The following is a 26252-nucleotide window of genomic DNA, read 5'->3' on the forward strand; positions in this document are numbered from 1 at the left end:
TTAAAAAAATTAAGTATTAACCCTGACAACCCAATATGCTGTATAGAAATAATTTGTTTACACTGAGATCAAATTTATTTGTGGGCAACTTTAAAATACTCTGTAAATAAGTTGTTTTAGATGTTTAGTAGCCTGCCAAAAGGATTAGCGCTATCAGACTTTTCCATTTGGGCAAAAAGAATTGGCTCAGTTTTCATGTTACATAATCACATAGCTAAAGATGTCAGGAGAACCATGTAATATGACAGTTGCTACGTTACAGCCTAAAAATCCTTATTTTGTAAATAACTGCCCTAGCTGCATAGTAAATAACTGTATAAAACTTGTATAAATTGTCAGCTTGCAAGTTGCTGCTATTCTTACTGCAGTAAATCATATATGTTCTTTTTTCAAACCTTTCCTTCTATAAATAATGTATATCTCTAGTACATAAATCCATAGGACTGCCTGTTTGTCATCCATGCATCAGCTCCTTTTGGAATTAGGCAAGCAGAAATGTCTAAATAACTAGTAACCATTTGCATAGTTATAATTAATATAGGGGGAAATGACTTACAATGTGAATTACGTGTGAGAGTATTCAGACACATTCATTTTCAAGTACCAGCAAAACAGGAAACATAGAAGAGTGCAACATTATTTCCTCCCATAGGCATGTTTTTCTTTCTTTCTTGAAGATGTTGTTTAGCCATATTTAGCCAGAATCATGTAGTGTTAGACTGAGGTCTGGGAGCTCCATTCAGCCATGTCACCAATTCTCCACCCTACAGAGGAAATCCATTTACGCCACCTAAAGCTCCATGACGGAGAGGTGGGATACAAATTCAATAACTGTCAGAGACAGGCAGTGTTCAGATGAGTGGGTGGTGGAGCCACAGACTGACCCATGCCAGCAATTTATGAGGTTTGGTGCCACCAGGAGACATGACATGGGGAAGAGGAAGGGTTGGAGCAATCAGAGATTGCTAGGATTGTGATTGGGATGAAAATGGCTTTGGTCACCCTGCTTATGACTTAAGACAGGGAATGGTGTTATGATCCTACAAAGACTAGCAGCAGCTTTCTAGGTTTCAGACAGGAGTCTCTGTTAGCTTACCTGGGAATCTCAGGAGGTACTGTGACCTTCTACAGAAAAAGCATGTGATCTACAGTGCTCTGTCTCTTGGTCCCAACAAACCACCTTGCTAATTAAGTAACGTTTTGCAATTTAAGCCTCATTTCAATGTTTTTCAGACCATAATTCTTCCACAAAGCACTGAGCCTCTGCAGTGATTTTAGTTTGGAGCAGTAGCATTCAACACACACATACAATGACCTAGTTTCAAATCTGTTCTAAAACTACATCCAAGCTGTGTATTGCCTGACTATATGATCCCTTAATACTGTCACATCTTTCCCCAAAATACATAAAAAGGGTTGCTAGAGAAACAGATGCTAAGCAAGACTACATCATAATGTCTGCTTTAGAAACACTAGCTATGAGGCAGATTCATATTAATTATTAAGGTTGGAGTTCCTCGTGTTGAAATATACTTATATATTCCCTTACCTATAAAAACTAAACTGCTAAAATTTTGTGTTGAGGGTTACAAGTCCCATTATCATACTAAAACATTTGTCCTGAAGTCAAACATTTGCCAGTTCAGTTTCAGGAAACAACTAAAAATGGGAAGGAAAAGGAAATTTAGGGTGTGGGGAGAGGGTATATAAAAGCCCTCTATTGATTTTTTATTTTTTTTAATTTAGGAAACCTTGACATTAACAGATGAAAAATTCAACATTACAAAGCAAAGACTGTCAGGTCCTTTTGAGTTCAAATAATTTCTTCATCTTAATTTGGTGTTAACAAATGCAGTCAAAAAGAACTAGGAATTAGTGTCTCTTTGATAAAGAGAAAAATATTCGAAGAAAGAGGGGAATGTACTCAGTCCTATATTCTCTGTGAATAGTATTTCCTTGGAAATTATTACAGTGGTACTTCGGGTTAAGAACTTAATTCATTCTGGAGGTCCGCTCTTAACCTGAAACTGTTCTTAACCTGAGGTACCACTTTAGCTAATGGGGCCTCCCGCTGCCACCACGATTTCTGTTCTCATCCTGAAGCAAAGTTCTTAACCTGAGGTACTATTTCTGGGTTAACAGAGTCTGTAACCTGAAGCGTCTGTAACCCGAGGTAGCACTGTATTTGGAAATTCCATGAGGCTTTTCAGTTGTATGAATGTCATTTTGCACCTTCATAAATCCCAGAAAGCATAGAGATAGGGTTGAAGACCAGTGCGCTTCAATGTTTTGAATGGCTTAGTTGGCTACTGGACCTGCACCAGTTTTCAGGTGGCACTCTGGATTCCTCTAAATACAACCATGGTGGTTCACCCAAAATGAAATGACCAATTGGCAAGTGTGTCAGCAGCTTGTTGAGGCAGCATAAAGCAGAATCAGGAATGGGGTGGAAGGGACAGGTGGTATGGGTGATGGTATAGGGATGAGTAGCAGTTGTGATGAGCAGCATCACCTCCAGCCACCCAGAATCCCCTCAGCCCAACACAGAGAAGAGAAGTGCTAGGCCAGGTGGCTGCAGTTGCCACCTTCATTTCCTCAAGCTCTTTTCATGGATCCCAGCACAGTATCAGAGAACAACATTATCTGGAGGGTGAGCCCCTCAGAAACATTGATGGTACTGAAGATGACAGTGTCTGCAACCACTTGGTCTGGCTCTTCTTTGTTCAATGTTAAGATCCAAATTATTTGCTCAATATAATCGCTGGGCTGGCTCTGCCTGGGTGCCTTGAAGTGTAAGAGGGAATATTAGTGAGGTCACAGTTCTGGAAGAGGGCAGGGCAAAAGCAAACTGTAGTTAGTAAGGAAAGGCAAGCACAATGGGGTCTTCTAGCTGCTCAAACTCCTGAGCGGCTCTGAAGAAAAGGCTTTTTTATATAGGAGTTGGGAGTATCACCTGATTTCTTCTGGCTAATTGGAATGAAGAAAACTTATTTGCTGCAACTTGTTTCGTCTGTGTCTAGGGCTGGGTTGTGGTGCACAAGCTAAATCCCCACTGAACCCCCTGAATCTTTTAGGCTGCCAATTTGTTCCCCAGCAGCACCCACTTTGGAAAAACACATTCCAATAAATTAAGGATGGGAAACCTATTGTCCTCCAGATGTTGTTGACTTGCAACCTGGTGCTGGTGGAAGTTGGAATGCGGTCACATTGCAGGTCACATTGCAGAGGATTGCAGGTTCCCCATCTCTGAAATAAAGAAAATGATATTGCACTGAGTGTATATGAGTTTTGAAAAAGGAGGGGGGAAACAGACTCCAACAGCAGCTTGTGTAGTACACATTCACTTCTATCTCTACAATAGCTATTTTTCCTATCTCAAAATGGAACCTCTGTTCATTTGCATGAAAACAATAGGCAAATGCAAATATTATTTACAATAGAATAATTTTCTCATTCATTGCAATGAAAGATATCAAACCATCCTTAGAGCTTTTTGCGTTTTAGGAATTAAATCATTTTACTGAGAAGTTTATTTTCTTCAAATGGGAAAACATCATTATTTGCCAGTGTATATTACCATTTCTGCAATACTTAGGAACACAGTGATCCATCGGGGGGCAAATCAACCTTGGGCTATAGCTTGTCTATCAGACAAACATGCCGACTGGTATATTTGAAGTTGAGCTGCGTTTGAGTTTATATATGCTAATAAGAAAATAAAAAACAGGGGAGTGGAGTTGAAGAGAGAGGCAAATACATATCAAACACTAGCAGAAAATATATTCTATTTTTTCTTCTTCTATATATATGAGCCTCAACCCCTACATTTCAAATGTTCCAAAAGATGTTCATACCTGAGTTCTAATCTGTATATTACAGCTATATACTTTCAACCAGAGTTTAGCACAGAGCAAACATTGGGCTTTCTACTATCAAACATGAGAAAGAGTTGGAGAGACCAACCAGGTTTGGAGGGATAGATTCCCCCCCCCCAATGCCTCTACTTCCTTTTCTGATTGGTTAAGAGGTCTGCAGTGGGGAATGGTATAATATGTAAAATTTCAATCCGTTTAACACAATGGGATTTACTTCTGGCATGCATGATGTATCTTCCCTGACAGACTTGTATCCCTCATACTGCCAGTGACTATCTCCTTACAATTCAAACTGAGCTTCCATTTCTGCTACTATTGATTGAATTCCATATGTTTGTGACGTGGCAAAATCCTCACACTATATTTGTTTGTCAATAATCTCAGGTATAGGAGCTCTGGTACATCTCTAGAGATCTGCAATCTTTCCCATGAAATCCAGTGAAGAGAGCAGATCAACATGCATAAAAATATGCACACAAGATTTCTTTTGGAATGCCTGAAGCAGTGACCCATATCCTAGAACCCTACAAACACCTGTACATCTATGAAACTTCAGACTGACACAACAGAGTTTCAGAGCCTCCAAGTGTCCCTATTTTCCAGGGATGTCCCTGATTTATAGAAGTCATCCCAGTTTCTGATTTGATCTCAGAACGTCCCACTTTTCCTTAGGATGTTCCTATTTTCATTGGATAAATGTTGGCAGGTATGGAGTTATCCAGCCTTCGAGCTGTCTAAAGGCAATCCTGTATAGGAAAGGGTTTTTTTATGTTTTTATATATGTTGGAAGCTGCCCAGAGTGGCTAGGGCAGCCCAGTCAGATGTTTGGGGTATAAATAGTAAAATTATCATTATGGAATGAGACGTCCCTATTTTCATTGGAGAAATGTTGGAGGGTATGGAGTTTTCACTATGGACCTCTTCAAATGTGTGATCCTTTGAGTTATTTCTCATAGGAGTCTTTAAAGTGTAAATACTTCTTAAAGATTATTTAAATAAAACACTTTTAAAATGTGTATATTCTAGAGCAGACTGTGGCTGCCTCTTAGAAAAACCCTCAATGAAAAACATTTGTTTTATTATTAAAATTATATATATTGCCTATATATGTGCATGTTAATAAACTATTATGTATATATTGCTCTCATTTCCAATAGTTATATTATTTCACCCTAGAATCAAAAAGTGTGAGTTTTCAGATGTCGATAATTTGACTATATCTATTGTTTGGATATAATCTCCTTATAAGTGACAGTTTAGTGTCCATCAGGAAAGTCAATAAGCTATAGCTGATCAAGGAAAAATGCTACTGAATGTTCAAAGAACAAAATGCAAAGATACATCTGGGTACTGTAAATACTTGTTTAAAATTCCTATGGTTCTGTTGCTATCCATGTATCTAAGTGGACTTTTGAAACAGAAGACACACTTGACAGTAGTAAGATTGATGCCTGCCAAGAGAGATAAAGCAAGCAAGTACAAACATTTTTCACCATGTTTTAACCATCTCTCTGACAATACAGTTTGATCAATGTGATGGTAAGAAAATTGCATGTACTTCTTCCTTACTACATCCTCCAACTGCCAAGATATTCTCATGGACAATTTTATTGGAGCATCTCTCTGTCACTTCCACCACAAAGAAATTGCAAAGCTCCAAGCACAGTCCCATTTTTGTGTCATGTTTGGATACAACTTGTTACAAGATCTGGTTCATCAATACTTCCTGACGGCACAATCCTCAGATATTTTCTCCTGAAAACTGTGTGCAGTCTTAATAGGCAAGATATATAGTTTTCAGATATTTTCAGCACATGTTGTTCTTCGTAGGTGTTTATCTTATGTAACTTATTTAACAACATTTATGAACTGCCTAGTTGTAAGAAAACCTCTAAGCATTTTCAAACAAAATAAAAATCATCAATAAAAACAGTTAAAACAAGTATTTAAAAACATTCAAAAGATGTTTGAAATCAGCAATAGCTAAAAAAAGATACTTCTACATGTCTGGAGAGACTTACCCAAAGAAAAATGTTTTAAGCAGGCACCAAAGAGAACGCAATAAAGTTGCTTGCCTGATGTCAATAGACAGGAAGCAGGTGCCGCTACACTAAAAATTAATTTCTTACGAGTACAAAATGGGTATTATGTGGCACCTGTAACAATGCCACTTGCATTGAAGCAGTTGAGTGGGCATATATGGAGGTAAAGTCATCCCACAAATAAACTGGTCCCAAATAATTAAGTGATTTATATCCTATAGTAGGACCTTGGATTTGACTTGCTAGCAAATAGTCAACCATTGCAGACAGTGTCACGTTCCCATCAGCAGTGTTGGCTTCCACCAGTTTATTACTAGTGCTCCTACTGTTGTATACCTATACAGTCGTACCTTGGTTTTCGAACAGCTTAGTTCTCGAAGGTTTTGGCTCCCGAACGCTGCAAACCCAGAAGTGACTGTTCGGGTTTGCTAACTACGGTATTTTTGGAAGCTGAACGTCTGATGGGGCTTCCACAGCTTCCTGCAGCCAATCATAAGCCATGCTTTGGTTTCTGAACATTTTGGAAGTCGAAAGGACTTCCAGAATGGATTCCATTTGACTTCCAAGGCAAGACTGTACCTATTACTATAGTAAACAGTAGGATCCAGACTAACCATGAGTGGAGTTCTGCTCATGATCAGCCCCTGAGGTTGGAGGAAAGGATTTGATTTTCACTCGTTCCTCCTTTCCACTGTAGCAAATTTTGCCCCTCAGAAGCTGTGTTGAAGAGTCAGGGGATCCACTGCATGAGGATCCAGCATGAACTTCTTGATCCAACCCAAAATAATTATTAAATTATGGGAGAAATTAGCTCATACAAGTCTAGCAGCCACATTCTGGATTAGTTGTGGTTTCCGCGTTACCTTCAAAGGTAGCCCCACGTAGAGCGCATTGCAGTAGTCCAAGCGGGAGATAACCAGAGTATATTAATCTATCTCAGTGCAATTCTACACATATCTATTCAGAAGTAAGTTCAATTGAACTGAATGAAGATTAGTCTCGGATATGTGGGTATAGGATTGCAGCCTAAGTGTTGTGAAGCAGAAATTGTCTAAATCTCCAATACTTTAATTTTTCCCAAATAACTTTTTCTCGCTCAGCGTATAACATTTCAATGCCAGTTTTTAATCAGGTTGCAAGATGCTATTAACTGATAGGTGGTACAATGTGTCAAGGCATCTGGTTGTTAACCAGAAGGTTGGTGGTTCAAGCCACAGGCATGGTTGTGGGCAGGATTCATGCATTGGTGGGGTTACGACTAGATGACCCGCTGGGTCCCTTCCAACTTACAATTCTGTGATTCTGTGATGTTTATTTCTAGAATGTATATCACATTTCTTCAGACTCTTGCTACAGTTCCTTGTTAGAATACAGTGGTACCTCAGGTTAAGTACTTAATTCATTCTGGAGGTCCGTACTTAACCTGAAACTGTTCTTAACCTGAAGCACCACTTTAGCTAATGGGGCCTCCTGCTGCTGCTGTGCCACCGGAGCATGGTTTCTGTTCTCATCCTGAAGCAAAGTTCTTAACCTGAAGCACTATTTCTGGGTTAGCGGAGTCTGTAACCTGAAGCGTATGTAACCTGAAGTGTATGTAACCTGAGGTACCACTGTAGAAACTGTTGCAACAATTGAGAAGTAAACAGGCACAAATAGTAACCACTGGTGCTTATACGGGAATGAATGATTGTAAATTTAGCACATAGGAAGCTGTCTTATTCAGCTTCAGATGACTGGTCCATCTAGTCCAGTATTGTCACTAGAGTAACTAGCAGGAGTTGTCCAGGGGTTCATTCTGTGTGCAAAGCAGATGCTGTACCACTGAGCTACAGTCATTTCCCTCAATTTATCTTGACGCATGGGCAAATAGCTTCTTCATATCCCATATACCCCCCACCAGCCCTGCATAAGCTTTGATGATCAAGTGTGTGCATGCACAGGGTAACTGGGGACAACACAACATATTTCCAAAATCCTGGGGTCATCTCCTGCTCTTTGTAAGCTCAGAATTAGAGACATATTTTTAAGCTTGCACTGTCCGGAACATTGCTCAGATATACTTAGTATGCTGATTCAGTGACCTATAATCAAGCCTCACCTGATGCTCGAAATGAAATCTAAAATGCTAATACATATTTTTGACACAAGTTACAGTACTTTCTCATTTGTTAGTTTGATTTTCAGAGTTGCCATGCTAAATACTTACTTCTGGTGCTCTGGTAGATATATGTCTCAGGGTTCTTTTTGTTTATTCCTTCCCATCACCTTATTCACTGACTAATCAAATGCAGCTTTTTCATCTCAAACCTGGGAAACTCAATTTAGTAACTTTTTTTTTTTTTAATAACAGCATTCAAATTCTTAAGGCTTTGGTCTATAACTTACAATTATCTGCCTATTCAGATAGCATTAGCCAGCGTCACATTCAAAGTCATATGCATCATACATGATTGTCAATCTATCAAGCTGGGTCTTTGTATATATAAGCTTAATTTTTGTTGACAGGAGTTAAATTTGGATTTAACTTCTAGCTGAAGTACATTTAAATGTAAATTTATTCTCCCCCCCTCCAACAATAAATTTGCAGAGCTTAGCATTAGAAATGTGAATCTAATCAAGGTATTTGCACAAGCAATGTCTTGTGCAGAAGGGGGGGTGTCAAGAAATTTAGCTGTTTCCACTGAGTGCAAATGTCTGAGTATTTGCTAAGTATGTGGTAACAGTTGGCACATTCCAAAAATAAGATACTGTATACGGAAAGTAGAGAAACAAAAGTAATGATATTGCGGAAATTCAGAGTTATCTGTTTCAGAATATTAATTTTTGAGTTTATAGTACTTTGTCGCATTACAACTAGCACTGAAGTTCTCCTATCCTTCTATCACTGTGCCATTGAGAGCGTGCTCACTTATGGCTTATGTGTGTGGTACGGAAGCTGTACTACCCAGGACAGGATGGGGTTGTGCAGAGTTGTTAAGGCAGCAGAGAGCATTGTTGGCTGCCCACTCTCCACCTTAGAACAGATTTATGCCACAAGGCACTGGACATAGTAAAAGATCCATCGCATCCTGGTCACTGTCTCTTCGAGCTCCTGCCGTCGGGACGGAGATACAGGATGATGAAGACAAGAACGAGCCGTCTTAAGAACAGCTTCTTCTCCAGAGCGATCTCGGCCCTGTATGGGAAGCCTGGACTTTGAAAGTCATCTAATCTTCCTTGCTGTATTATACTGTATTGTTTTAATTAGTGTTTTTATAGTTGTTTTGATTTTGTGTGGAGTGCCCTACCTGGGTGGATGGAGCAGCCAAGTAATTTCGTTGTCCACGAGAGGGGGCAATGACAATAAAGATATTATTATTATTATTATTATTATTATTATTATTATTATTATTATTATTATAGCTCGGCATATGAAATCAGATTCTTTTGCATTCTACTTTTAACAGCAACAACAAAAACAATAATTATTATTTAATTATTTGTACCCTGCCCATCAGACTGGGTTGCCCCAGCCACTCTGGGCGGCTTCCAACATATATAAAAAACATAATAAAACATTTAACATTAAAAAGCTTCCCTATATAAGGCTGTCATCAGATGTCTTCTGAATGGGACAGGCTTCCAAAGCAACTACATTGTGGGCGCATGGCAGAACCAGTGCTTGGAATCACATAGTTCAGCTGAATGAAGTTCACTGAACTCATTAAAATTTATCTGACCCATCTCTTAAAAGTAATTCCCAAAATTGCTGAGTGAACTAAATGTAAATTAAGCTCTTTTTGCTGTGGAACTCTGAACAATTTCTAGATCATCTTCACATTCATTTGGCCCATCCTTCTCCAGCAGGAGGCCTGGACTCCTAGCTTTCACTTAAAAAAAAAAGTAAGTCAAACCGACTCTACAAACAAAGTTAGAAAGCAAAATGAGGAGGTAATATTATTTAGTTTATTAGGCAGATATGATGCTGCTGTTACTAAGGACAATGACCACTCTGGGAGGGGGGAAAGATGTGTTGGGCACTGACCCACAGCTGAAGTTTTCTGAGGGTCCCACTGGCCACCCTCCCCTCCTGGACCTCAACCAAATACAATGCATATGCAAACAGGTGCTGCTGTTGCTGCACCAGCAGAGCCCAGCAACTCAAATGGAAGCAAAAGGCATGGAGAATGCACTAGGGTAATGCAGCTGCCTGTTTGGATGCATTGGGGCAGGGGCGGAGGAAGGGGGCATGGGGGTGGGCCGCCCTGGGTGTCACCATTGAGGGGGGTGATAAAATGCCGGGCGGCACTCACCGCGGGGCCTGCAGCATGCCCAAGCCATGCGGACGGTCTGCCCATCGCCTCCCCCTCAGCTGTAGGGCGGCTGAGTGGGAGGAGGCAGGCAGACTGAGCATCCTGCCCCAGCTTGCCCTGCCCCACAGGTGGCTGGCCCTGCCCCCGGGTGCAGAGAATGCGCACTGCCCCAGGCGCCCAATCGGCTTGCTCCGCTGCTACATTAGGGTAACACAGCCACTCGATTGGCTGCAGTTGATATGAAGCTCCTAGATAGACACATAGCAGCTGTTCTACCTTCACTGAGGAAATGAAAGTGGCACTTCAGAGTTCAGCTGAGAAAGTCTGATGGGATATGCTCTTCCTTACCCCATGACAGTTTCCTTTTCTCCCTTCCTTTCCAACTTGGATGGGATTTGTGAAGACATTTGTATTCTACCTCCCCCCCCCCCCCCGCCCCATGTCTTTAGGGGAATGCTTTCATTCTTTCTTTTGGGAGCATTTAGACAACTTTTTTTTTTACTTTTCCTTTGCAGGTTGGAGAAGAGGTAGCAAAGAAGCCTATGCAAAAAAACTTTCAATCTCCTTGAGGCTTTTATATTTCCTACTTTAGCCCCAAGGTTAAGAACATAGCTAGGATTTCCATTGCCTCAGCTGTACAGCATGAGCACATTTACTCAGTGAGCAAAGCTGATTGGGTTCTGCCATGGTGGTATTTACTTCCAAGTAAATGCGCCCTGATAGGATCATGGTAACTTCAAAGCCTGATCATTTCTGTTTTTCCTTGGGACTAATTCACAGAATCATAGAATTTTAGTCGAACCCTTTGCAATGCAGGTATCTCAACGAAAGCATCTCTGACAGATGGCCATCCAACCTCTGCTTAAAAACCTCCAAGGAAGGAGAGTCCACAACCTCCCAAGGGAGCCCGTTCCACTGTCGTGCAGCTCTTTACTGTCAGAAAGTTCTCCCTGATGTTTAGTAAGCATCTCCTTTCTTGTAACTTGAAGCCATTGGTTCGAGTCCTACCCTCCAGGGCAAGAGAAAACAAGCTTGTTCCCTCTTCCATGTGACAGCCCCTGAGATATTTGTATATGGCTATCAGATCCCCTCTCCTCTTCCTGGGTTCAACTATGGAGCTTTACATGTATTGGTTACAGCACTTAATAAACTGAAATGTAAGGAAGATGCAGTAAATAAACTGCTTGCCTATGCACAGATGCATGCTACTTCAATTATACTCCAGTTGATTGAGGCCAATTTAGCAATGATTAGCAATTTACTAGGTCAAGGACCTCACTCAAGTTGCTCCATGGTTATAAAATGGTCAGTAGTTCTTCATGGAAAAGAGGTTAATGTGCAATAAGAAAAGATAAAATGATGCCGACGTCTGATTAATAGCTTATTAATACCCAACAGCAGGCTGTTTGGAAATGGAAACTAAAGGTATAACTCTAATCCTGAAAAAGCCTTTGTGTATAGTCGTACCTCGGAAGTCGTTAAGAAAGCAAGGAAGCTCCTGCAGCCAATCGGAAGCCTCGGAAGCTGCGTCAAACGTTCGGGTTCCAAAAAAATGTTCGCAAACCGGAACACTCACTTTTGCCGTTTGCAGCATTCGGGAGCCAAAACGTTCGACTCACAAGGCGTTCGACTTCCAAGCTATGACTGTATTGGCAAATTGCTGAAAACATGGTGTGGTATGAAATTGTACAAAGGGACGTATCCAACACTGCAGCACTACTGGCACAAGAGACTTCCATGCATGGAACAGAACCTCCTCTTTTCCTCCTGTCCCCACAAGACCCCCTAACCCCCCAAAGCAGATTTGCAAAGGGAGAGGAGAGGAAACAGAAGTCCATTGGATAAACTCATACATTTTTGTAAGATTCAGACTCCCGTGCCAGAGATGATGGCATGTCCCAATCGTGAGCACAATCTCACCTTCTGAAGAAGTTTTTTTTTTTCCAGAGTGCAGTGCCAGGTCAAGACATTTAGCTTATCTGAAGTGTAGCCCAAATGGTGCTTGTCACTTCAGGCAATGCTTTAATTACTCTCTTCCCATTTTAAGAAGAGGGTTGTATTCCTTTTAATCAATTAATTATGGTACTGTCTTCTCCATTTTGTGCCATTACACAGTCATCATAACTCCCTGTATTGCAAACATCAACCACTGTTAGTGAAGCTCCATTGTTCCCAGTAAGAATCCAGAGACAGTGAACTGGCAAAAATCTCAAGGGGAAACTCACTGGCAGGGCTGTCTTTACCCAGGGGTGCAAGGGGTGCACCTGGGCGCTGAATTGTGGGGGGCGCAAAATGTATATGTACTTCTCGATCGGTGGCAGTGAAAAGCAATGGAGCAACATGTGTTATTCCTATTGTAATAAGCCCCTGTACTTTGTTCATAATTCTTCAGCTGGAGCATTGAAGAACTGGCTCTAGATATGGGAGAAGTCCTTGGGTAAGTCACCTTCAATGGGATCCTCTCCTTCCTGACATTGCTCCCTTATTCTGCCTCCGCCTTTGGACTAATCTGTACTACTGCCCAGAAAGAAAGGGCTGAGAAATGGCAGTTGCTTCTCCTCACCCCATTGTTTGCTGGTTCTCTCTCTCCCTCAGCCAGAGTGACAGAGCAGGTGAAGAAGAAGAAGGAGGAGGAGGAGGACGAGGAGGACGAGGAGGAGGAGGAAGGAGGAGGAGGAGTTTGGATATCCTGCTATATCACTACCCTAAGGAGTCTCAAAGCGGCTAACATTCTCCTTTCCCTTCCTCCCCCACAACAAACACTCTGTGAGGTGAGTGAGTCTGAGAGACTTCAGAGAAGTGTGACTGGCCCAAGGTCACCCAGCAGCTGCATGTGGAGGAGCGGAGATGCGAACCCGGTTCACCAGATTATGAGACTGCCGCTCTTAACCACTACACCACACTGGCTCCACAACTGGTGAGTTGATGTCAATGGCAAGAGGCACAGCAAAGTTGCCTGGAGTAAACCCTAACCACTGAGGCCCCTGATGAGTTGTTTATAAAAAATTATATCTGCAAATTTGAGCATCCCCATAAAACTAGCTAATGATAGACAGATAAATTGAGCAAGAGGCTTTTCCGTTTTTCAGGTGCTAGAAACGAACAGATGTCACACTGAAAACAAATATAGTAACATTGGGGAGGGGAGATGAGATGGAAAAAGAAAACAAGGAGTTGCTTGTCATCATACCTAAGTAAATTATTTGAATAGAAAGGCATTTAAAAGGCACACACATGCATACATTGCAAACTTGACCGCCTCCCCAATTGCTTTCATCAAGCTAATGAACTTTTATAATCCTCCAGAAGTTTTTTGTTTGCAGTCAAGATGAACAAAGAAGAACAAATGGTACAAGAAAACAGGAATTTCCAGGGCAGGGGACTGCCAAATTTTAAAATATTTCCCAGCTCTCTGAGAATAAGATTAGTCCCTAAACTTATTGCATGTTGGTTGGCATCTGAGGTAGTTCATTTGTTTCTGCATAATTGAAATACCAATTAATCTTTGCAATATTAACAGTCTCTTAAAATATTTTAATCAGACAAAATACCCTGCTGTGATGCAAACTGTGACATTTAATAAATAAAACTTTCCCCATTTGCTGCTTTTCCATCATGCGGAATTACTTCTGCCCACATACCTGTCCCCAGAGTGGCTTATGCTGAGAAAGTGATGAAGCTTTTGTGTATTGTCGAGAAACTTTCCATTTAGAGCTGATTGGTTTGTTATATCGCTCTCAAGACTGTCATCTGGAAATCCGAGAAACTCAAGGTGGCAGGGTTAAGCCCAGATCACTGGGCTTGTTCATCAAAGACAAGGATAGCTTGAGGTACTGGAGGATGCAGCACAGGTGCAGGTAAAACTATCAAATAGTTGACAAGGAGATGGCTGGTTTGATATGAGAGAAGAATAGGAAATATCCACTTTAAAATGAATACCGTCCATCGTTTTTCTATGAGACATGGTTCATTGGCAATTGCTGCCTTAACAACATATAAAGTCAACATTTTAACAAAGGAGAATGGCTTGAAAACTGTATTACGGAGGGACACAAACAATCTGCGAGAAATTCTAGCATTTCTATCTTTCCCCAGTCTCTCCCTTTGCAATACTGGTATTTCCAAAACACTTTTCTAATAATCTATTTCAGGAAGATATCATCATTCTGCTCTATTATCATCTCTCTTTTGTTCAGTTACCTCACTGACAAACATGTTAGGTGTTTTGTTTCATTTTAGTACTAATAGTACGTATTTTCCAATTATTTAGCAGGAGAGTACCCTAGACACATACTATCAAGATGCATTCCTGGGCACAATTACTAGGAAGTAAATCCTATTGAACTCAATGGGATTGACTTATGTGTAAACATATTTAGGATTGCAATATTTTCTGTAATGAATCAAGGCAGAATCAATGTTCTGCTGGATGGAGTTTACTTACAAACTTCTTTAAAAGATTTAGATACTGCCCTTCATTATTATTATTTTTTAAAAAGGATTTATACTGTAGTAACTAGTATATTTTTGCACAGTTCATTATATTAGTGTAGGATAAGCATGAAACATAACCAAATCTGATCTATATCTCAATATCACATCTAGGGGCATAGCAAGTGGGGGCGGTCCGCCTCAGGTGTCATCCCTGAGGGGGGTGACAAAATCCCCCCCAGCCCGATAGCTGCTGCGCCGGATGGCACCCCCGGCACGATCGCAGCTGCACTGGATCGCACCCCCGGGTGCACCAGATCGCCGCGCCCCCAGGTGCTAGCTCCACCACTGATCACATCCACTCTCTAGAGGATTAACTGATTGTAGGCAATACAATATTTATGTAGCCTCACAGCCTCCATTCCCACAACTGCCTGATCAACTGCATCTTCTGGGCAGTTCACAATTTAAAATCTATGAAATGCAAATACAATCATCAACACCCAAACAATCCTGATATAAAAGCAACACCAGCACAAAATCAACAAAAAGTAGCACAAAGCGACACAATAGCACAACAGCAGAAAACAGCACTAAAAACCAGCAATGGGAAGACAAAATACTTTGTAAAAGTCTGGAAGAAGAGAAATGTCATCACATCGCACCAAAATTGCTCCTAATGTGCCTGCCACCACAGAGAATGTGCTCTCCCCTAGCAATTATGCACCACACTCAGGTGGAGAAACCTGGCCTCCGATAAAGGTTTTAAGGTCCACAAAGAGTGCTTCAAGTATCCTGGCCCATAGCCATAACATTTGATATCACCACTGTGAACTGGACCCAGAAATTGTCTGGAAGCCTGTACAAATGATGAGACAATGCTGTAATGTGCTGATATTGGCCAGTCCCCAATAGCAGACTTACTGCCCTAATTTGGGCCAGCTGTAGTTTGCAGACCATCTTAAAAGTCAGGTCCATGTATAATGCATTGTGGTAATCCAACTGAGAGGTTGCCGGAGCATGAATAACTGCTGCAAAGTTATCTCTGTCCAGATAGAGTCATTGCTGGGATATCAGCTGAAGCTGATGAAGCGCCCCGCCCCCAGGCTGCCTGTGTCTACAGCAAGAAAGCCGGAATTAAGAGCACCCCCAAACTATGACCCTGCTCTTTCAGGGGGAGTGCAACACCATCCAAGACAAGTTGAATTCTACCTAAGAAGAAGATACCATGAACAGTGTCTCTGTCTCATCTAGATTAAATTAATTGGCTCTCATCCAGCTCATTACCACATTCAAGCACAGATTCAGAATCCAACTGCCTCATCCAGATTAGCCAAGATGGGGAAGGGCCTAACACGCAAGTGGTTAGTTGAACATGTGCAAGCACGCTGTCCCAATCTACCGGCCTCAATAATTGGGAGTCATCCAACAAAACAAAGCCAGATGGTGCACGCCTCCACTGGAACTACAGATGGTACAACATGGTAGCAAATTTTACTTACTATTTAAAGGAGTGTGTAGCTGACAGGATGGTAAGTCTATATTTAAATTGTTCTCATAGTGCCAGAGACCTAAAAGGAATGAAAGATTAGTTAAAGTTGCAATTCTATGCACACTTGCGCCATAAGAAAATAGCAATGGAAAAGTACATACTTAACACACACAAAGGTACCAGGTTGAATTCGTTGCATCTTCAGGTACGGATGGGAAAGACTCTTGCGTGCCCTCCAACATTCCTCAAATGAAAATAGGGACATTTCTCACTCCCCCCCCCAAATGATCCTCCTTGACTCCCCCATTCATTTGTCCCTGCCCCCATGTATCATTTCCTATCAGAAGAAGGGTGGGTGCCACCAACATTTCACCCATGAGGCACAGCACACACACCCTCCTTCGAAAACCCCTGAATCCCGATTTTATTTTATTTGCTGCTTTGGTAGATTTACAAAAAGAAACACACACCAATGAATAAATTTTAGAAGGGGGCAAGATTAGACATGGATACACCAGGTATTTGTTTTTTTTCAGTCAAGACCCCCTTGTACTCTGCTCTTCTCTGCTCCCCCTTACTTCCCTCCCAGGGCTGGCCCTGCCATCTGCCTGCCCCTCAGAGCCGGTGTGTCACATGAGGCTGAGCCTCAAAGGTTGGCAGTCTCTACTTCGCCTGCTTGTTTCCAGCTACTGCTACGAGCTGCCCAAGGGAGGAGGCCAGGAGCAATGGCCACAGAGAAGCCATGGAGAGACAACTGAATGTTCCCTTGCCAGGGCTTGGGACAAGCACCACCTCACCCTCCTCCCTGAGCTCAGCAGGGGCAGAACTGGCAGGAGAAAGAGGAATATTCTATGGTCAAATCCCAAGCAAGGATGGCTTTCATAATTCCAGGACTGTCCTTAGATAATCAGGACACTTGGAAGGTATGCTTGTCTGAAGCCCTGGAGAGACACTGCCACACAGTGTAGTTAATACTGAGCTAGACAGACCATGATCCGAGTCACTATACAGCAGTTTTCTGTGTTCTATATATCTGAGTGAGGATGCACTTCAATCCACACTCTGTTTGGATAAGAAGTTAATGCCACTGCCACCCCCGTTATTTAATTAATACTGGACAGCATACAAAATCATTTTTACCAGGGGGACTATATACTATAACATTTCAAGAAGGACAGTATACCTTATCTATTTTTTAAAAATCCATGTTTTAAAAACTACCATGCAGGCATATATATCTGAAAAGACATTTGCCCTTTGCTGAGATAAAAAAACCTATGAAGCCTGGTTGATAGGGATGAATTACCAGTATCTGTGGAAGGAGAACATTTTGACAAGACAACAAGAGGAGTACCCAAGTATCTCATTACACACTCCTCTGCTTTTGCTGTTATGATCAGGCAAAGAACATGAAATAACAGGAAATGATCCAACAACATTTTGGCAGTCAAAAACAGAGCAAACCTTCAATACAAAAGAATACACCAAGCATTATTCTGGCAATAGAACTTCTGTCAAGAATACATTCGGAGAGGCGTGGTTTGCCATCAAGCAAGATCGATGTGTAACTTTCTCTGGTTTCAACCCACCGGCCTAAAAGCTTTGAGAATAGGCATAAAAGCTTGCTCATTTTTCAATTCAATAGTGTGGGTTATAAAAAACAATTCACGGACAGGATGGACTCTCCAGTGACACAATCACACTCCAGAAACTTATAAATTCAAAAAAAGAAAATCCAATTTGAATCTTGCACAGTTGAGCATCAAAAGAACTATGCACTCTGTGCAAGGCCTATTTGATACACCACTTAAAAGTTATAAAGGTCTCATGGTTTTAGAAAACTCAGGTGTTATGTGTTGCCTGTTAACGTCACTTGAATTGAACGTGCCCCTCATTTGCTGACAATATTTGTGGGTTTGTGTGACTCTGTGTTGGCTACCAGAAGTCCAACACCCTGCTGGGTCTGGGACTCAGCTTCTCTCAGAAGGGGACTCAAACTCAGGTTTCCCCCCAATTGATGTTTGTTCTAATGTATCACTAAAAAGAAGGTTTTGTCCGGGAAAGGAGCGGGGACAGAGGTAAGCAGCTCAGAGCCCTAACACTACAATCATGTTTCCTTCTCAACTTTCACAAATACATATACAGTCATGCAGGCCTTCCAGAACAGAAACCTTTAGAACAAATTTTCTGAAAAATGTCTTTCTTCCATTACTTGTATGTTAAGATCCTCTTCAACAGTTCTGGCTTCATGTGCCCCTGCCAAGTGAAGTGAAGTGGGGCCACTGCAGAGAGGGCCTTCATGATACTGGCAGCCCAGCTATAGAATAGCACCCTCAGAGAGGATTGCCTGGTGCCTTCTTGATCATCTGCTCTGTTCCTAGGTTTTCATTAAACAACTTCTTTTTAAATAACCAAACCAAACTCTGGCGTTGCAACGTTTTATCAAATGAGCTGCCAATACTTTGATAATTCCTCTGCTAGAAAGGAAAGTTTTATGCTGCATTATATTGTCCTTGTTTTTGTACTTCAGCTATTATTTTACTGTGCATTTCACATTGTATCTTATTCTTTGTTCTGCCCAGGGATGATGAGCAGCCTATGCAAATTCAGTAAACAGCAACAACTTTTTTTCTGTATCCACTGGGTGCAGAGAGCTGCATTTTAGCAACACCAAATAAACTTTTTGTTCTAGTGAGCTACCCTGGCAAGGGGTGGTGTTATACATTTCATGAAATAAATAACCATGAGCATGCCAGATGGAGAACAAGCAAATATTCCTTGCCTCTACATTTGCAGCATTTTGTAGTTCACCACTTTTTTTTGAGCCCCTTCCTATTTTTGAGCAATTCCACAGGATGTTTCAGTATATGACTACAAAGCTGCAGAGCTGCTAACTGTAGAAGATTGATGCCAAACATAGCAGGGGATCTTGTAGAAACAGCCAAAATGTTCATTATACTACTAAGACAACAGTAGTGGAAGTAACCTTACTTACACCTTATATTTGGTAGAACTCCTTGTGTTGACACTGCTCCTTGACATGGATATAATGGTAACACAACCACCTGCTGTTGTTGATGAAGATACATAGAGTTTGCAGATGATTTATGCATCACTCGCACATCAGTTTGCAATTAACCTATTGCATCAGTTAATACAGTGCTACACTAAGGTCCTCACTCATTTTAGGAAATAATTTTTAAGAAATTATTTTGGCCTTGTCAAGGAGGGGGTCGGTTTCCAGAGTCCTCCCTCCCTCCAAGCCAGTAATCAATCAATCAGGCACCGGATGAGTTACCAGGTTTTATTGGCTTCTTCTCTGGCACCAGCTATAGAACATCAAACGGCAAGTCAAAAACACAGTGTGTTCCCTCCCTCCCTCGGCAGGTTAACTCAAAGATTTATAGGGGCAGGGGAATGCTGGCAACCAGCCAGTCCCATTGCATGCTCCCACTTTGGGGACTAATTGTTGCCACCTGCCTGAGGGGTTCCACCCAGCGAAACTTGCTCACAGGATCTCTACTTCATGATAGGCATAACACCCGTTTTCTGTACAATCCAGAATTAGATTTTGGGAGGTTTGTAACAACAAAATACTCTGAAAGCTGGATGTTGAAAAGCGCTCCCATCAGCCCTACATCCATTTTGATATAAACAGTATCATCTTACCATGTTGACTCATGAGGGTGCATGTTCAAGGGATCACGTTGCCACCTAAAAATTGAGTAATAAATGTGTCACCTCCCCTTGAGTGATGATTTAGAAACTCCCACTTGACAGCGAGCAAAGACACATTGATAGAGAATTTAGAGATATTTTTATGATCTATTAAGAAAAGAAACAAACAGACTGACAATGCATAGGAGAAAAATATACCCTTTCATACCAGTGGGGAAGAATACATATATTTGGCATGAGGTGAATTGCTTGCTTGACAGTGATACAGAAGTGTAACCTCAAACAGTTTGCAAGGCAAAGGAAGAAGCAGCTTTTTTAAGAAAGAAAAATTAGCAGGGTCACCAGTGAGAGATTGAACTAGATTGCTTTTCAAGGCAATGGCAATCAATTTTTACAGGGATGCTTTCTTCTTAATTTTTCACCCTGTTCCTTCTTACATATGTATGTGACGCAAAGCTCTATGGTTGTATCTTCTCGATCCCATACTTCTATTGATTCCCACTGTACAAGTTTATGCTAAGGGTTGCTGTGGCCTGACTGACACTTTTTTCTTTGCTTTCCATTAGTATGTATTTCAAAGGAGAAGTGAGTTTGCTTCATTTTGTAAGTGCTATGTCCAACCACAGTCCTTGCTCAGAAACATCATTGTGAAATGCAAGTGCTCAACTCATGGAAGGTTGCATAATCACAATGCTGTTTATTGTTGCATGCCAGTCCAGTCTCCAGGCACTGCAAGATTCCAGAGTCTCCAAGCTTTGGTTTCCTTCAGAATGAAGGACAGCCCAGACTGTGGTGTCTTTGTGATATATGGTTTATTTACACACATATACAACCTAAGCTGATGATGGAGGGTTTCACAGCATTAACACTTCAAGAGGATCTTGCTTCTCCCATAGCCACAGCCTTGCATTCCAGCAGAAATCAGGCATGGCCAGTTTGCAGCCTTGCTTCCAGCTATTGCCTCACACACACCAACTTTCAATCCTGGCTCTTGTCTACCAGTGAGTTGAGGGAGGAAAGTCAACCCATTTGGCTTCTGGCACTGAGCCACTTCCTTCATTAATGACCCATACTTAGGTCATTACTTCACCAGGAAGCTAGCCTGGCTATTCCAGAAATCGAATCTGTGCAGGATCCAGGAATTAGAAGTGGACTCAGGCATACAGCCTAACCCCCCCCCCCCAAAAAAAACAACCGTCATAACACTATATTTATGCTACCCATCCGTTTCTGCCCACAAATATCTTGTAGCTACCCTAGATAAGCCTTTGAAATGTGTGCTTCACCATGTGCTGGCTGGGGCTAATGAGAATTGTAGTCAAAGAATCTAGAAGGCACCAGGATAGTGAAGGCTGCTCTAGATCATGACCACTGAGTGGGAGAGGTCATTACAGTTTCTCTTCAATCTCAGGTCAAAACACTCATAAAGGGGTTCATGGAATGCAGCTTTGTCAGTTTTTCAGTTTCCCCATTGAACTTAAAAAAGTTAAATTGAGACATAAGGAGAACAGGAAAGAGATGAAGGAATATTGGGCTGATCAAGCTATGGGGATAATCCAATGGTAAATACCCCTGGAGGCACAATGACAATGGGAAAAAGCAGTAAAATTCTGGATGTCCACAGAGACACTTTGATATTTCTTTTGAAGAGGATCAGAATATGAAAAATTCCTAGACCAACTCCAAAGGGAGTTGAAAACTCCACATGCTGTCCTTATTCAACAGAGAATTTATTCTCTTTCTGTACATGCATCAAAGTGTCTCGCAGACAATATTTTTTAACAGGAAAAAACGGGTCTCAATAGCTAGTACAAAATGTTTAACTCCCTAGCTACCAGTTTATACATGGGTTTTTTCTGATCGTGGTCATAAAAACATTCAAGTAATTGTCTTTTATTTAAGAAATAGTTATTTAATTTTGTGACTTATGGAATCATTTCCTCTTCAAAGCGATTTGCCTATCTTGAGAGCCTAATTATAAAAAATAGTGATATAATCTGGATACTTTGCAGTTATGCTTTTCATTTTACATTTTGGCTGCATATGCTAAATTAAGGAATAGATTTTCCCCTGCTAATCTTTTTTTATATTCAAATGCTACTTTGGTTTGCATGCATACAGCAGATCAAGCAGACATTTTGCTAGCTGGAGTAGAAGCCAAATGGGTTTTCCCTCTACTAGTGCCAACATTTTAAAGTCTTCTTGCACTAGTCCTGCTGAAAAACAAACAAATGAGTGTGTCATCACCATCCAGTCAGAAAGTGCCTAAAATTTTCTAAGCATTGTACATCTCTTAAAAATTAATGTTCATAATCTAATACAGGCAGCAACCATTTCACATGGGTTTTCCAATTTCAGCTCCTGCACACATTGGAAGATAGAAAAGACCACACCCAAATGTTTGCCCCTCCTAATATTCAAGAGGATTTCTGGCCCCACCCCCAAAATCACTGATATTCTGAAGGGATGAATGTAGGCGTGGTCACATTCAGGTAGGTTACTGTTCCAATGATTTTTCATTACAGTTTATAAATTTTAGTTAATATGTCAGGAATCACTCAGATTTAACTTTCTGAAATATGTGAGTTGACGAGGTTACATCACAGGATTGTAGTTCATGCTGTTCAAGACGGTCTCATTTGCCCTTTTACCTGACCTATAATTTCTTCTAATGTACAGTCAGATCTGCCATTCAGTTTAGTTATAGAGTTTAAATGTACTATGATCTTAGGAATATTAGACTACTGATTATGACTGTGGCAATTTGAAGAACTTGACACATATTTTATTGCATCAAGACTGACTTGCAGTTCAGGAGCTTTTCTTTCTATATACAATTTATATGTCAAGGTCAAATTCAAAATATCAGCATTCAGGGAAGTCTGATGACATCCAAAAATTGGTGAGACAAAATTGACATGAAATGGAAAAGGGGCACTCAGCGCCAATTTGTAGCAAGGAAATATCATCATAATATAATAATAATAGTAATAGAACATTTAAGCAATACCTACCAGACTTGTCCTGTGGAGCCTCTCCTGGAAGCATTGAAATGGAGCTGTTCCTCCAACACCACCTTTGTGATATATAATACTGATACTTTGCTGTACTGCATCTGGTAACAGCTTTTGCTTTATTCTCGGATTACTGAAGAGGTTTTATTTTAAAACACTTCTAAAGTATTCCTGCCTTCCTTTCTTGACAGTGAACCACAACTGCAGAGAACCTGTAAAGATCTAGGCTGGGACCAGGAATTATTAATATTACTTTGAGCGGATTAAGGGCACATGAGACCTAAGGATTTAGGCTAAAAAACAGCGTTTCACAGCCTCACTTTTCAGGAAGACTTGCTTAAAGCAAGGAGGGCAAGAAATTCAACAGGACTTTTTAAATCCCTGTGTACATAAAGTGGAATGTGCCAGGTGCTAAAGTCTTCCATTGTGAATAACAGTGATCTTGCTACTCAGGAGTGAGCTCCCGTTGTTCAGTCCCAGCTCCTGCCCACCTAGCAGTTCGAAAGCACGTTAAAGTGCAAATAGATAAATAGGTACTGCTCCGGCGGGAAGGTAAACGGCATTTCTGTGCGCTGCTCTGGTTCGCCAGAAGCGGCTTAGTCATGCTGGCCACATGACCTGGAAGCTGTCTGCAGACAAACGCCGGCTCCCTCGGCCTATAGAGCGAGATGAGCACCGCAACTCCAGAGTCATCTGCAACTCGACCTAATGGTCAGGGGTACCTTTACCTTTAGCTTTTACTAAAGCATGCTGCTCCAAGGGATCAGGGTCTCCCTTTTAAAGGGATCCAGGGGGAGATACTTCTAGCACCTGCTAAAAAACTATATGTGATTTTGGAGGGGTTGCCCCGATTTTATGTACATCATAGGGTGATCCTTAACCTTGGTTAACCCTGCCAAAATTGTCATCCAGCACACATGTTGGTTGATTCAGGATAAACGCCCAGTGCCTGTACCAAAGCCTGCTAACATCAATAAAGTTGTGGCCTGTTTAAATCCTGTGTTTAATGCAACTATACATGCCTTAGCCCCAAAGCCTACAACTCCACTGTCCCTGGGCCCACAATAGGGCTATAGCTGAGCTACTTCTGTCTCTCTCTATCTTTTTCCAGCTTTCAGTTGACAGCACCATTCAGTGCATAATGTTATTTCAGTGACTGAAAGTTGCTGGTTATAATAGAACCACACAGATAAACTAGTTTGGAAAGGCACCTGTCACCAATACCAAGTAAATAATCAGAACCTGCAAATAGTAGTGCTTCGAACTTCTTTCTCATCTTCCCTGCCCCCTCTCCTTACTAGTTTATCTCTATCTTTGAGGCCAGATACGCATATTATGCAGTGAAAGTTGGGAGATAAGTCGCCCCTGAAAAATTAATGCAATCTATAGTTAGTTGGAGATTTATTAAAGCTTTGCTTCAAGCAAGTCATTTTATTTCCAGGAACCCAATTTTAATGAAATGAAGGAGGTCGGCGACTGGATCACTTTTATATTAATCTGCTTTCCCCCCACACAATTATACCTTGTTTCCCAAGTCCCATGAATATGGCATTTTTGACATTTTGGGAGGAAGATTTTTGACTTTCAACTGCTAAGGTCTGTGTTTATGAAAAAATAAGTGACCCATTTGACAAGGAGTACGGCTAATACTGTGCCATCGCACTTCCTGAAATATTAGAGCCATTTTTACAATCAGGGACACGTCTTCCAATCCCTTCAGTGTTACTTAATGGTGCATTTAAAATGATTGAAAGAGGACCCTGGGTGGATGATAGGAGCTGCACGTAACCTGAGACATATTTTGTTTTCCACGTAGGGTGATCTGCATCTACTCCTTCCTCACTGCAATTCTGCAGTTTTTGCAATGGCTCATTAACAGGTACCTAATGATAAACGGCGCTGTCAAATTACAAACATTAAAAACCTGAATGGTGTACCCTGTGTGCTTTTAACAGTATAACCCCGTTATAGTAGTTAACCATGGTATTTTGCAAAATGACCTCACTGAAATTAATTCTCTTTGTGTAATATCCAGCATTAGTCATATGTGGAGGAGACCCACTGAAATCCATGGACTTAAGTAGCCCAATGATTTCAATGGGTTTACTCTGAGTATGATAGTTGGATATCACCTTTTTAAAGTGAAGCAGGCATAAAATTTGCAAATTTGCTTTATGATACTTCTGTTTCTGTTTTTTTAGTGCACAGCTGATGTGCACAGTCTCTTTCCTATCACGCAAAAGTGGCCATTAGATTCCGTAGTCCTATAAATAGTGCACAAAGGACTTAAACAGTCCTGAAAGCCATATATGGCATGAAATGTGAGTACTTAGGTGAATTTTCTGTGTCTAGAAACTACTACTCAGTGTTGAAAGTAAAGTACCCACCAGAGTGATGCAATATGGGGCCTGTTTAAAAATGTCAATCTTCAAAGTTTATTTTTAATTAGCTGTGAGCAATTCTAATAAGAAGAAATTAAAAACTTCCTTCTGAGGAGCAGCTGGGCTATCTGTTGTTTACAGTGCACTGTGAAGCTGCCTGTTCCACAGCTTGCTTAGACTGAAACAGAAATGAGACTTGATGTGAATTAAACACTGTTGCTTGTGTAAATAATAAAGATGTGGTTGACAGTCAGAAACTAATTACTGTAGAGTCTAAGAATATGTAAGATTACAGCTCCAGGTGGTGCACTCAAAACCATTACTTAGTATTCACATATATGAGGGGGAGAATCGTTGGCATCACTAAAAGTTGCAGGAATAAGGTAAGAGGTGGCTTTAAAAAAATAAAATCCCCTACAACAATAACATGACAACATCTGCAAACATTTGAACAGCCCAAGGTTTCTTCATAAAAGCATTTGTCTCTCTTGTGCCTAAATTGTGACAGCATAGTGAAGAAGTATCTTAGCCTCAAACTACTTCTTTTTCTTTTTATAGGACTTTATTATCATCCATTCTAGATATCAACTGGTCCAAATTAAGGACTCTTTTACATGAGCATTTTCTGCTGGTTAACAGAGGATACTCCATCATTGCTGATCAACAGTACAGTCCTATGCATGTCTACTCACAAATTCCACTAATGTGCATGAGACTTGTTCCCAGGTAACTGTGTTCAGGATTACAGCCACATGCTCCTGTGAGCTGTAATAGGAACCTCCAGAATATTTTTCAAAAATGTTTCAAAACTATGTGTATATAAATTAAAATTGTTTTCAGGGCCATGAAATTCAAAAACCATAAGAGGCAAAAGGAGAGATTCCTGAGTGCAAATAATGTACCACATGCAGGACTTTCACAGTTCCAAGGCCTGTTCATTTCAAGGTACATTACGGTGAGAAGCTTCCTAGTGTGTTGTACCTATAACAGCTGGGCCAGTTCCAACTAAGATGTGGCAAAATGGCTTCTTCTTCTTCTTCTTCTTCT

This window comes from Podarcis muralis, chromosome 4 (genome assembly GCF_964188315.1).
Source record: "Podarcis muralis chromosome 4, rPodMur119.hap1.1, whole genome shotgun sequence".
NCBI classification, from domain to species: Eukaryota; Metazoa; Chordata; class Lepidosauria; order Squamata; family Lacertidae; genus Podarcis; species Podarcis muralis.